The sequence below is a fragment of the Vulpes lagopus genome, chromosome 24, assembly GCF_018345385.1.
Source record: "Vulpes lagopus strain Blue_001 chromosome 24, ASM1834538v1, whole genome shotgun sequence".
In the NCBI taxonomy this organism is placed as follows: Eukaryota; Metazoa; Chordata; class Mammalia; order Carnivora; family Canidae; genus Vulpes; species Vulpes lagopus.
This window is the reverse complement of record NC_054847.1, coordinates 26,901,055-26,915,643: the sequence shown is the minus strand read 5'-3', so window position 1 is coordinate 26,915,643 and position 14,589 is coordinate 26,901,055.

Below are 14,589 nucleotides of genomic sequence, written 5' to 3'. Positions count from 1 at the left end.
AGAGACAGAGAGAGAGAGAGAGAGAGAAAGAGAGGCAGAGACACAGGCAGAGGGAGAAGCAGGCCCCATGCAGGGAGCCCGATGCGGGACTTGATCCCGGGTCCCAGGATCACACCCTGAGCCGAAGGCAGATGCTCAACCACTGCGCTACCCAGGTGTCCCTAGAATTTTTCTTTTAAAGAAAAAATAGTATCAGAAGCAACAGGTTGTCTCATAGTACCGGATATGGGCTTAAATAGACTTGTCCTCAATCTTCATAGTCTACACCATTCTCTGGGATGCCGTCCTCTCCCCAGTACATTCCTAGGACCAACGGAATCTGTTATTTCTCTCACCTTATTAAAACCTGTCCTAAAACCTATTAAAAATGATGAAGTCTTAAAAGGGCTTGGCAATCTCTTCATTATAGAACTTGCATACGTGGCCTCTTTTGAAGACCAGCAAAGGTCATGGGTGCACTAGATATGACTGTGGACCATGCCATTTTTAGCCAAACTGAACACCCCACCAATTAATGATTGCTCTGGGACAAGAAGCCTAAGCCAGAATTTTCCCGGGTAAATGGGACCCCTTACATATTTATCTAGATACTGATTGTAAAGAAACTCCTGTTTAGATGTACATGAGATGGCAGGATCCTCTCAGTCTCCTAACCAGACCACCCCTCTTTTTTTCTTTCACTTACTGCCCCGTCTCTTAAGCTGAACCCCTGGACCAATTCTGTAGCTTCCTAGGGTCTCAAGTCAACCGTTGCCATCTCCAGATAGCATCTAGTCCTTCTAGATTGATCTGCTGTGGTCAGGTGAGACTCTGGTATCTCCAGGCCAGCGTCCTGGAGTGAGAGCTCTCTGCGATCACGCAGACCCTCTGTCCCAGGCCAGCTGCCTGGCGGCCAAGAATCCACATTCTAGAAAAGTTTCATGGATTACGTACGTGTGGTTCCAAGGGGGAAATACCTAGGATGTGTCAAATGCAGTAGGACTCTATCATGAGCTGACTTAGTAGTGCACAAACGTAGTACCACGGGAAGAAGTCGTATTCACTGTAATATTATAGTGCAGAGAAGAGAAAAAAAACAAAAAAAAAAGACCTGGCAGGATCATGATGAATTTAGTTGTAGCTGTCTCCAGGTACAAAAAGGATTAAAAAAATCCTTAGCAGTTCCTTTGGATAAGTTTTGTGAAAATGTAAAGAATGGCTAGCAGTGCTTTTCTTTTTTTTTTTTTTAATTTTTATTTATTTATGATAGTCACAGAGAGAGAGAGAGAGGCAGAGACACAGGCAGAGGGAGAAGCAGGCTCCATGCACCGGGAGCCTGACGTGGGATTCGATCCCGGGTCTCCAGGATCGCGCCCTGGGCCAAAGGCAGGCGCCAAACTGCTGCACCACCCAGGGATCCCTAGCAGTGCTTTTCAAACTTTAGTGTTTCTAAGAATCGCCTGGGATCATCTGAAATGGTTCCCAGGGTCCATCGTTCCACAAATGTGATTAGATCAGGAAGTGTGTGTAACAAGCCCATCAGGTGATTTGGGTCCATGTAGCCAAAAACACTGGGAAAAAGGCTTAATTTTTGTCAGTAGTCCTCTGGCCAACACACAGGATGCTGGAGTCCTCTAGGAAGCTTCTGGATGCCCACAAGTCCTCATGCATTAGGAGGGACGTGCGGACCTACCTGTGACTGGAAAAGGGACTTCTCATTCCTCTAACAGTGGTAAGGTGTGTGTCCTGGGAAAACAGACCACATTTGGCACAGACTTGAAATTAAGGACTGAGGTCAATCTCCAGAGAAATAAGGGTAACTATAGCCTACACCCCAATCAAGGAGAAACTGCGACTCCCTTTATAGTCACGCCTTGGCAAGCAAAAGTCAAAATGTGGCCCAGCCACCTCAGCAATGGGCCGGAACAGCCTACAGAAAATAAGGATGGAAATTGCTGGTAGGGAAACATCTGAATTTTTCAAACAAGGTGAATTTTCCTCTTGGTTGTCTAATTTAACATTCCAATCTGAGAAGAAATCCGGAGACTGAGAACTGTACTTAATCCATTCTTTAAATAGCATTACAGCCTTTTTCATTTCTCTCCACACCGCATTTTGTTGTTTTTGTCTCAGAGGCTTTAACACAGGGCCAGGACTTATACTGGGAGGCCTGCGGATTACAGGAAATAATGACCTGTATATATTTAGTTGTTCAAAGGAAATTAGAGTAGCCTGATTTTTATTATTCCCCGTTGCCCCCCATTCTCTGGTGTAATAACTTGCCCTGTTCTCTAATTTACTTTTACATCATCGGAAATGTATACCATTTAGCCCAGATCCTCCCATGACCAATCAGGACCTGCTGCTAGCTAGGTTAACAAAACCTTCCACAGAATGGGGAGCCTTCCTAATGCAGGCCAGCCAAAGACACGGGAGAGCTGATCTTTCCAGAAGGCGTGTGACCTGGAGAAATTGGCCAACGTCTTCCCTCAGGTAGCCGGTGAACACTGTGGGAGCCGGGGCCACTGAAGGAGGCTGCCAACCTCTTCAGGACTGGTGTCAGTTCAGATTAACCTTCTCCTGCAAAAATGTGGAGGCAATTTCCTTCTATTTAATGTTTTAATTGTTCCTCTATCGGTGTATTTCCAGGGGTGCTGCTTCCCTGTCCTGCCTGTCCCTCCCACCCCGTCTCTTACCACCAAGCTCGTTAGTCTACTTTAGGTTAATATCCCAAATCCAGATTCATCTGCTTATATTTTTTAATTTAGAGGAAAAAGCTTATCTGTTTGGGTTTTTTTTTTTTTTTAAAGGATCACGGTGAGATGTTTAGATTATGATTTCATTGAGATTTTCTAGTTCTGTGGCACATACCACCTGAATGTACCAGAATACTGGGGTTGTGGGGGGTGGAGGGGGGAGGCACAACTAAAAATACATCTTTATTGGAGACGAATATCACTAGGTCTTCAGAACATTTGTAACTTATCAGCTTTGCTTGTCATTTCCACTCCATATATGGTTTAAGGACTCTTCGAATGAAACCAACATTTGAAAGGTAGGCAAAACTGAGTTTTGTTAGACTCAGTGGACTTCTTGTGATGATTAATGAAGGTTTGTGGATTCCCTAAATTTCATTACAATAGGGTGAGCTGCGTGCCCTTTAACTGGCAGGATTTGGCAGGATAAAAATGAAGAGAAGTAGTAAGTAGTTTTAATAATCACAACTTCTGAAATTCACTCCAACATGATCATATTTTAAGAGCTCAATAAATTTGGCCTTTATAAACTTTTCTTCATCCCTCCCCAAGCATTTCTTTTCAGTCTGGGCAGTTGCCTCATTATTAAATAGGTTTCTCTATTCCAAACCAAACTCAAATGAACTAGTATTCATTTGACTTTAATTTCCTTCAGTCTCCTGTATTGTAAGATTAATTATTGGTTTTGTGCTGTCTCCTTCCTGGCCCTTCTGAAACAGCAGCAATCTGCCTCGCTCCCTACTTAAAATTTCTCACAAAGGATATTTCTCCTTTTTGAATACTCTCTCCAGTGTGATACCTCTGGATGTTCCTCGCATCTTTCTAAATCTTAACTGAATCCTCTCAACTCTCCTAATTTAACACAATTTTCAAAATGGTTGCTTCTTTATAGTAACTCTCAAAACTGAACCATAGTTTTGTTACTGGAGCTTAGGCAGTCTCTCTCACCAAGTTGGCCGCCTTGCTCTAAATCCTGATCCTAGGTGACTTGGTAACTTGGCTGGGCCTGTCTTCAGAGGTCACGAGATGCTTTTGAAATACTCTGGCTCACTAACCCTCCGGGGACCTTAGAGCCTCAGGAAAATTTGGGATATGAATAGTTTATACCTCAGTGTGTATTTAAATCAGCTGTTTGTCCTTTCCAGAGAGTTCACCAGGTGGCTGGCCATAGGGCTGCGGGTGAGGGAGGTGGATAGGGAATAATGTAATGGAGTGGAAGAGAGAAATACTGATTGTTTTCTCTGTGGTGACAAAAAAATTCCACTGCCAAGCTTCAATTAAAAAAATATTCATTCCAATTGATTATATTCATTCCAAAATGATTTCATAGGGAATCATGAAAATAAATACTAGTAACGGGATAGACACATAGATCATATATGGAATTACTTCTCTTAAGATAGAAATTTGGGTTTTGCTCTGTGTTTCTCTCTCTCCCCTTTTTTTTTTTTGAAGGTTTATTTATGGAATTTCAATTATTCCATTTATCTGTATGTTTGTCCTTATGGCAGCACCAAACTAGCTTGACTATTGCAGTCAAAAACTGCAACTTATTTATAATAAGTTTTTAAAACAGGGATTGTGAGTCCTTCAACTTTGTTCTTCTTTTCCAAGATTATTTTGACTATTATTTTGACTATTTTGAACATTTTGACTAACTGAATGTTAGGACAGCTTGTCAAGTTCTGCAGAAAAACCAACTCAGATTTTGATAAAGATTGTGTAGAATGTATAGATCAACTTGGGAAATACTGTCATTTTAACAATATTAAATATTTTGACCTGTAAACATCAGACATCTTCCCATTAATTTAAATCATTTTAATTTCTTTCAACAAGTTTTTTTTTAGTTTTAAGAGTATAAATTTTGCACTTTGTTTGCTAAATCTATACCTAAATATTTTATGATTTTTCATGGAATTTTCTTAATTTTGTTTTCAGATTGTTCATTGCTAATGTATATAGCTAGAATTGAATCTTGTATTTTGATCTTGTACTTTGTCCCTTTGCTGAACTCATTAATTGTCTCTAAATTATTTTAGTGGATTCTTCAAGATTTTCTATATATATGACCATGACTGCTGCAAATACAGAAAGTTTTAAGTTTTCTTCTTCATTCAGGATGTCCTTTATTTCTTTTCTGCCTAATTACCCTGGTTAGAACCTCCAGGAAAGTGTTCAATGTACGTGGCAAGAGTAACATATTTGTTGTTATCTTAGGAGAACATTCAGTCTTTCATCCTTAAGTATGATGGTGACTAATGGGTTTTTTCATAGATGTTGAGGAAAATCCCTTCAATTCCCAGTTTATTTTATCATGGCAATATGTTGAGTTTTGTCAAATGCTTTTTCTGCATCTGTTGAGATGATCATGTAGTTTTGTCCTTTAGTCTATTGGCAGTCTATTGGTATTCTATTAGTTGATTTTTCAGAAGTTAAACCATCCTTGTATTACTGGGATAAATCTCACTTGTTTTCAGTATATAATCCTTTCTATATGTTGCTGGATGGCTTGCTAGAATTTTATTGAGGAGTTTTGCTTCTATAAGAAACATTGTGTTTGTTCTGTGGTTACGTGTGACGTCTTTGCCCGGTTTTCATACCAAGGTAATACTAGCCTTTGAGAATGAGTTGGGAAGTATTCTCTCCTATTGAAGAGTTCATCAAAAATCGGCACTAATTCTTATAAATGGTAGAATTCATTAGTAAAGCCATCTAGGTTTGAGTTTTTCTTTGTAGGAGGTCTCTTATTATATGTTTTTGAGTCGGTCTCTTATTATATGTTGCCCTGAGTATGTTTGCAATTCTAAAAGTGGAGACATTTTTTTCTTATTTGTAAAAGCCAAAACTCACCAAAAATTATCTTTGGTGTCATGATAAGGGAGGAGAATAAAGAAAATTTCTTGGGCAGCCTGGATGGCTCAGTGGTTTAACGCCCGCCTTCAGCCCAGGGTGTGATCCTGGAGACCCGGAATCAAGTCCCACGTCGGGCTCCCTGCATGGAGCCTGCTTCTCCCTCTGCCTGTGTCTCTGCATCTCTCTCTCTCTCTTTGTGTGTCTCTCATGAATAAATAAAATCTTAAAAAAAAAAATTTCTCCAAATGCAGCAGTAAGTAAGGAAGAAAGACTTCCCTTAGCTGGGGAGAGAATAGGTGTACTGGACTCAGTTTGTGGAGGGGCAAACACATTATATAACAGGGATGTGACCAACTAAAGATACTGGACATGGATTTTGGATTTCCAGAATCTCCAACTTTCTCCTGCCTCTAGAGGCCCTGGGAGCTGTAGAGTCACTAGACCTACGGACCCCAGTACAAGCTAATACAAACAGAGTCTCAGTAATACATAATATGAATTTCTGACTACTGCCTGAAAGAATTGCCCAACATTTTAACTTTACCTAGAACCCATGATAGAACAGCAGCTTCGTTGGATTTGAATTGATTTAAAGATAATAAACATCTTAGTTTGCTGACTAAATTTTGTAGGAAGTCATTGACATTCTATATCTTCATAGTTCTCCACAGTAGATCAGCCATGCCTGACCAGTCCTTCAGCAAAGCTGAACTATCTAGAAATTCTTCTAGGGTGTTAAACCCTTTCAGTCTAATATAGAGATAATACTCCCTGATTCTGGAGCCAGAGTGCCTGTAATTAATGCTTAGCTCAGCTACTTAGTAGTTATGTGAACCTAGGCAATTTGCTTAATTTCTCTGTATCTCAGTTTCTTTTCTTTTCTTCTTCTTCTTCTTCTTTTTTTTTTTTTGTATCTCAGTTTCTTAATTTTTATTTTATTTATTTTTTTTTTTTTATTTTTTTTATTTTTTTTTTTTATTTTTTATTTTTATTTTTTATTTTTTTTTTTTTTTGAGTTTCTTAATTTTTAAAATAAAGATATAATACCTAATGTAGTACCTGCCATGAAGAGTCATATGACAGTTGTCATTTATTCCTTATCTACAAATAAAATTGTTTTTGTTATCAAAAATTACTTGCTGAAGAACTAAATTCTGTGCCTGAATATGCCAGGCTTGGTACTGATCTTTTAAATCCAGTATGTCAAATCCCTGTCAGAACCTGCAGGGTAAATAATGACACCCATTTTACAAACAAGGAAATGGGTGAAGAAAGATTGGGTGATCTCTCACTCCAGTTCACTCAGTTAATACATGGTAGGTCTAGCACACAGATTTAGTCTGAGTCTTTAGTCCATGCTGCTGCTTATCCTTCAAGCTCCTGCCAAAGTAATTTTGCTATAGTGCGGCTTTGATTATAACACACTCAGCTCAATGGGTCCTTATTGCCCATAAAATAAAGCCTAAACTCTTAGCTTTAAAATTCAAAGCCTGCTATAATCTAGCCCAAATCTCCATTTCCAGCCTCTCTCCTCATTGATCCTTCTCACATCCACTACACTCCAATCAAAACATATAACTTTTCATTTGCAAGTATGTCATATACTTCCCTGCAAGGATGCCTTTACACATGTCTTGTGTCCCTTCTGCTAGAATATTCTTCTATCCAGTGCCACCTCTACCATAAGTGCTTTGAATCTCAGCTAGATATAAAATCCCCTGCTCTGTTCTCCCACAGTAGTTCACCTCATTCTGCTAAATGTAAAATAAATGCCAGTGCTTCTGGCTTGGTGAATACTTAGAGGTTTTAGGAGGATCCACGTGCCCTTCTGTATTACCCACACAAGAAGGTAGCTCTGACAAGGGGCCCATAAGGATAAAGAGGTATCTTGCTACTTTTCTGCCCAATAATCCAGTAAGTTGGAGGGAGGACACCTATCCCTGGATACCACCAGTATAGCCACATAGGGCTTTAGGTCAATCTTGCTCATTTCATGGGCTTATATTAAGATGATGGGAGGCAAGGGCTTTAAATAGATCATGGAAATCACTATATTAATGTGAACTGCATGGCCAAGTGATTAGAAAAACACTACAATCTTTTTCAGGGGTCCAAGAGGTTATATGGCCCATGAATTTATTTTGGACACAAGACACTCTTTTGATCAAAAAGTCTGCAAATATGAGACCATGGATGTGGCCAAAAGGCTTCAGGATTATGCTTCTGTAACTTGACCGTAGATTTCCTTTCTCCTAACTCAATCCCCCAGCTAATGGCTGAATAGTGGATGACTCAGGATTAGACTTCACTTCTTGGATGCATCACCTACACCTGACTGCAGCAGTCATGAAAGGGAGAGAGGGGCTAGGAGAAGTGATGATTAAAGTCCCCACCCTAATTTTCCAAGTATTGTTCTATCTTCAACTTTGACATTATTCTGATGTTTGATAGAGTGATTTCAGCACTTGCCCAAAGCCTAAAAATGTGCAGGTACCTGACATATAATAGGCGCTCAATACACAGGAAGGAAGGAAGGAAGGAAGGAAGGAAGGAAGGAAGGAAGGAAGGAAGGAAGGGAGGGAGGGAGGGAGGGAGGGAGGAAGGAAGGAAGGAAGGAAGGAAGGAAGGAAGGAAGGAAGGAAGAAAAAGAAAGAAAGAAAGAAAGAAAGAAAGAAAGAAAGAAAGAAAGAAAGAAAGAAAGAAAAGAAAGAAGGAAAGAAAGAAAGAAAGAAAAAAGAAAGAAAGAAAGAAAGAAAGAAAGAAAGAAAGAAAGAAAGAAAGAAAGAAAAAATAAGAAAGAAAGAAGAAGAAAGAGAAGGAGGAAAGCTAAAATAACAAAACAATAAAATAACCATACATGAGTCCTAACCACACCTGCTGAATGAGGCTTAGTAATCTGTGCATTTAACAAGCACCCTCTGAGTGAGTGTTACCAGGCAAGTTTGGGTCATACTACCTTGGGTCACGCTACCTTAGGACAGAGATTTCCAAATTAGCTCATTACCAGAATCACCTGGAGGGTTTTTAAGACTCACATATTTCTGGGCCTTCATATGGACTTTGTGAATTAGGGTCTAAATAGAGGAATCTGTGTTTCCAAAACAGCTCCTCAGATGGTTCTAGATATGTGACTCAATGTAGTAGAATATGTTGAGTTACATTTGCTCACACATGGAACTGAGTTCAGATTTAATGGGTAATGAGATCAGCTTTGTTCTTAAAAAAAAAAAAATCTCTGTGGTTTGGGTAACACTGGTGGATACATTTGTCAAAACTCATGAAATGGTACACTTAAGATGTGTGCATTTCATTGTATGTATTTTTTTTCATAAAAATATGTGGACAGGTAACTAGACATACTAGGTATGAATTCTAGAAATGCTATGCATGCTGAAGTCTAAAGGTGTAGTGTACTGATGACTAGGATGTACTCTGAAACTCATAAAAAAGGAAGGTGGCTACGGATCCCTGGGTGGCTCAACAGTTTAGCACCTGCCTTTGGCCCAGGGTGATCCCGCGGTCCCAGGATCGAGTCCCGCATAGGGCTCCCTGCGTGGAGCCTGCTTCTCCCTCTGTCTGTGTCTCTGCCTCTCTCTCCCTCCCTCTCTCTCTGTGTCTCTCATGAATGAATGAATGAATGAATGAATGAATAAATAAATAAATATCTAAAAAAAGGAAGGTGGATAGATGGATAAACAGATATGTGATAAAGCAGTCAGAGCATCATTGTAGAATCTAAATCTACAGATGTTCACTGCATAGTCCTTGCAACTTATTTTTATGTCTGAAAATTTTTATACTAAAATGTTGAGGACACAAAAAAGAAAAGAGAATAAATGCCAGCGAGAGGGGACATTGAAAGTATATCAAGGGAAGCAAGTTTGACAGAAAAGCTTAGAACTAGCTGAGCAGATAAGCCTCTCTGGGCTCACCTAAAGTAGACAGGTATGGGAAAAATCAAGAGCAATGAGGAGAAAAATGGTAATGGAGAGGAGAAATCCATTGCACTGAAGGAGGAAACATTTTTTTTTTCATTTTTGCATTCTTTAGAAGTAGAAATTATTAGGTGAGGTGAAGAATATTGTCAGATAAGAATTTTGGCAACATAAAATATTTGGCTTCCATTTGAAATTACTGGCCTGGTATGTTTCATACATTATTTCTGAATGTTAATTTGGTTTTATTCAGATATTTTTTTGTGAGAGTGCCTATCCAGAATTGAAGATATCCCTGGGAATTATGAGGGAGGGAAGTGGCCAGCAATAGTCATATTCCATGTAATTAATTACTTGAATAGAGTCATGTCATAATATACTGATACTGATTTATGTCATCAAGTGTAAATACATTTTATTTCCATGTTAGCCTAAAAAGTACTAGAGCATGGAGAATAAAATGTCTTATTCAAAGTGTCTAACTTAGTGCCTTACATATATTTACACAGGGTTCAGAATTCATTGATACTGTGTCTTCAACGTAGAAGATTCAGAGCCTAGTTTACATTTACCTACTAGTGGTAAGTTAGGCAGGGGGGGAAGGGCATTGAGTATATGTCCAAAAAAGGGGAGGCATAGCATGTCTTGACCAGAGTTGAGTATGGCCTCAAAATCTTATGGGCCATGATGGGAACAGCTTTAGGCAGCGTTTCTCAAACTTTGGTACTATTTACATTCAAGTTAATTCTTTGTCATGTGGACCAGTCCTGTACTTTGTAGGATATTTAGCAGCATCCTTGGCCTCTACTCATTAGACGCCGGTAGCTTTCCTCTAGTTACGACAATCAAAAATATCCCCAGACATTGCCAACAGATTCCATTCCTGGTGGGCCAGAAATCACACCCAGTTGAGAACCGCTGGCTTAATGCAATGAGCCAAGACAAGGCATCTTGGGAGATCTGAACTCCCAAATTCATATAAACCACCCAGAAGAAATGTTACTTTGAAGGAGTTTCCCAAAGAAGGAAAATCCAGGTACCGAAACAAAACAAAGCAAACAAAGTAACAAACAAACAAACAAACAAACAAAAAAAAAAAACCCAACCGGTTGGGGGTAAAGTTTTGAAGAGAATGATAGGAAGTGAAGCCCAGAGCAATTCCTTCACCCAACTAGCTACAAGTCTGTTTCTGCAGGACTTAGGAGCTCACGATAATAGAAATCCTGGCTGAGGTTAATGGTAGGAAAAACAAGTTTGCCCGTAGAGTACAGCTACACATGTTCATGATATAGGCTTAGCCCTGGGGTCCAAGGTGCAGTGGAACCTGCTAAGAGATCGTCATAATGTAGCATCAGAGAAGCAGGGATGGATGAGGTGGGATCCAAGCTAGTGGTTCTCAGATTCTGAGCCAGAACATCATTCCTCTCTAGGTGTGAGAAGTACAGGTTCACACAAAAGCAAAGTCTGGTCCTCGTTGCTGTGTAAAGATAGGGGCCTGAATGGTGACTAAGGAAAAGCCAAGATCTAGGAACTCTGGCATCTGGAGAAGAATTTGATCTGAGATTTTATATGACTGAAGACTCTTCAGGGTTTAAGGGACAAGCTAGATTCTGGACTCAACCTTGGAGCCCAGAGGTAAGCAGAAGACACCATGTCATGGGTGAGATAAGCTGCAGTGGTGATTCAGACTGGGCGGGATCACCCCTAGTGCTGTAGCAGTGCACCCCTACACAATCCTACTAACCCCATAGAGTGAGTCAGGAGAGGTTAATACTCCCTGTCTGCCCCAAGAATCATGCGTTGGAAGTTTTTGCAATGACCTGGCTAAAACACCCAAGACATACCATGGGATGGGAATAAAAGTACACAAAACTGCATACATAGTGTGATCTTACTTTTGTACTGAAGGGGAGAAAAATGTAATCATAGCTAACTGGATGTAAATCTCAACATCTAGGAAACCTCATGGAAGGGGAGAGTGGAGCTTTGCTTTAAGATGTGGGATGACAGGGGATTATGTTTATTTTTATTTCTTTCTTTGTACTTTTCTTTATCTTCCATGTTTGGAATAAGGAGTAGGAAATATTTTTATAATCATTTTTTAGGTGTCTTAAAAAAATGAACTTCCTGTCTCAAACCAGGATTGGTCTAGGAATTAGGAACAGCTGATTTCCTAAGTAGGACAAATACCAGGTCTTGTGAAAAAGCTTGGGAAGACACAGCTTGAGGAAAGAGTGGGAAATGTGGAAAATATGGTTTGCTCAATGGAAATGAACACACTCCTACATAAACTTAGCAAGAATTCAGCATGTGTCATCAGAGCACTTTCTTCTTAACAGACAACGATTTTATAGTTTTGTAATAGGAAGCAGCATGTTTTCTTTCCTTCCCCCGCCCCCACCTCACCACCAACTGCTCTCTGGGAAAAATAAATAAATAAATCCTCAACTCTTTGGCCACATGTAACTGTATATTAGACTATGGAGTGTAGGGTTTGTTTGGAATGATGGATGGTTTGACAATATAGCACAATCAGACAAGACCAGCCATCAATCACTTTAAATCAATGATAGACCTTGGGTGTGTTTTGTGCCATTTTCATTCATTCTAGTGCCCAGAGAGTTGCAGGGAGCAACCTCGTGACCTCACATGAGCAAAGAAAATGGCTTTTAAAGTTGTTTCCAGGCTCTATTCATCACTCATTCCTGGGTGAGATGCCAGGAAATAACTTTCATGGTTTTTCTTCTATTTTTTTTTTTAACTCATCTTTCTCACCTCAAAGTTTGAATGAAGGATATGCACATAGACAAAAAAGGGCAAAAACCCATCTGAGTGGGCTAGGTTTTCTGCCATGTGAATGAAATTTGGTCCGTATTTCTTTCTTTCATTCTTTCTTTTCTTTTCTTTTCTTTTCTTTTTTTTTTTTTTTTTTTTTTTAACATTTCTCTTACTCATCAAACAATGTGCTCAGAATTCCCTCCTGTCTTTTGGAAAGGAAGTTGTGATTTAGTCACGATTTCCTCTTGGGTCAGTCCAGAACATTTGGAGCAGGGCACTCTGGCCATCAGTGTACACTGGACTTGGCTGTTATGTACACCAGTTGAGACCATGAGGAGCCTTCTCTACTGGGCACAGGTACCTTGCACTGTGACCCTCACGGCCACGGCTACTAATGCTTTGCCCCCACCTTCAGAGCCCTAAACCACCTCAAGAGTGAAATTGGCACGTCTTAGGGTAAAGACTATCTACCAGTGCAGGGGCTGAGGAGATATGAAGTCAACTCCCCAGCTCAGAAAGACTTTCAACACCCTGAAAGCACTCCTCTTTTCCAAATGCCCTTGTAACACAGCCTCATCAACTCGGAGCACTAGCTCAGCTCTGGCACTCTCAATAATCCCCTTCGATGGTCCCAGAACACAAAAATCTTTTCCTTCTCCTCATCCTCCCCCTTCCCTGACCTAGACGTGAACAGGGCAATAATGGCAACTTAGCCCTTGAGATACACAGAGGTTAACTCCACCAATTTAGAGTGAGGCTGGGAAAAGAATAGAAAAAGCTACTTTTGGCTCATCTTGCCACACATTTTAAATACAGAGGCTCACAGCAATTAGTAACATTTTATTTCTTCCCATAACAAATGAACCCACCAAAAAAGACTCTTTAGATTTTTCATCTACCAGGAAAATAATATCTATCTCGTGATACCTGCCTTATAAATGCCAATTGCACACAACATTTTATCATGATGTTGATTGGATTCCACTTAATGATGGAAGTAGTTTTGCACATTTTTCAGAGTGTCAAGTTCTATTACTACATACACATTACTCAATAAAAAGGCAATGGGATTGGGATGTCTGGGTGGCTCGGCGGTTGAGCCTCGGCCTTTGGCTCAGGGCGTGATCCCAGATCCTGGGATCGAGTCCCACATCAGGCTCCCTGCATGGAGCCTGCTTCTCCCTCTGCCTGTGTCTCTGTCTCTCTCTCTGTGTCTCTCATGAATAAATAAATAAAATCTTTAAATTTTTTTTTTTAAAAAGGCAATGGGATTAAACACTAAGGAAGTAAGAAACTAGTAACACCTGGGATCTGAACACCTCAAGTTACAAGGCAACCTGGAATAAGGGAAACTCACTGGCCTGAAAATCAAATCACCGACTTGACCTCAGATCATGTACTAGATAAAGAAGGCAAGACACCTATTGTCAAGGTACCTAGCATATATTTGAGCTTTAGATTCCCAGCATTTGGGTGGAATGATTTGTGCTTTGGGGAATCTGTGTGGATTGAAAGTTTATTTATCTTACAACTGTATCAAATTTCCCTTTCCTCGCTGACCTATGACAAAAATCTCGTCTTTGATGACAGCTATAAGATAATTACACTGTCTTCATTATTTTTGTTGCTATTGTTATAGGGCTCAAGACAAATTTGAATATTCTGTTAATTTATACACACACATATGTGCATATTTCTGTGCATATATATATATATGCATGTGTAAGTATGTATGTGTGTATATGTGTGAGAATATATACATAGACACATAGACACACTCAGACACATGTAGTTTCCCATTGTGAAAATTATAGCTCTAAATAGATTATTTTACCAAAAGGGTCGACATGTGCCAGCGGTATTGATAAAACAAGGACTGACCTCAATCTCCTTTTTATTATATTGTGAACAGCATTGGGAAGATCTTCCCTTTCTGTCACTAAGCAAGTTGTAGTCAGTTGTGAATGTGACGAATCCCGATCACTTCAGTAGTGAGAGAACTATGTCTCTTGTGTTAAAGTAATTAAACAAGGAGGCCGTTATAGTAACTCCTTGGCTGCCAAAGAAAACAAACCAAAACCCAAGCCAGAACCATACACTTGAATCCACAAAAATGGCAGTTAAGAACAACCAATCACAAATAGCCAGAAAGGTTTTCCCAAATAAGGCACCTGTTTAAGCTACAGCCAGTCAAATAATTCCTTCACCCTGCTTTCCACCTTGTCTGTAAAAGTCTCTCTCCCAGCCCCCAATGTGGAGCTCCCCTGACCACCCTCTGTTTGGCA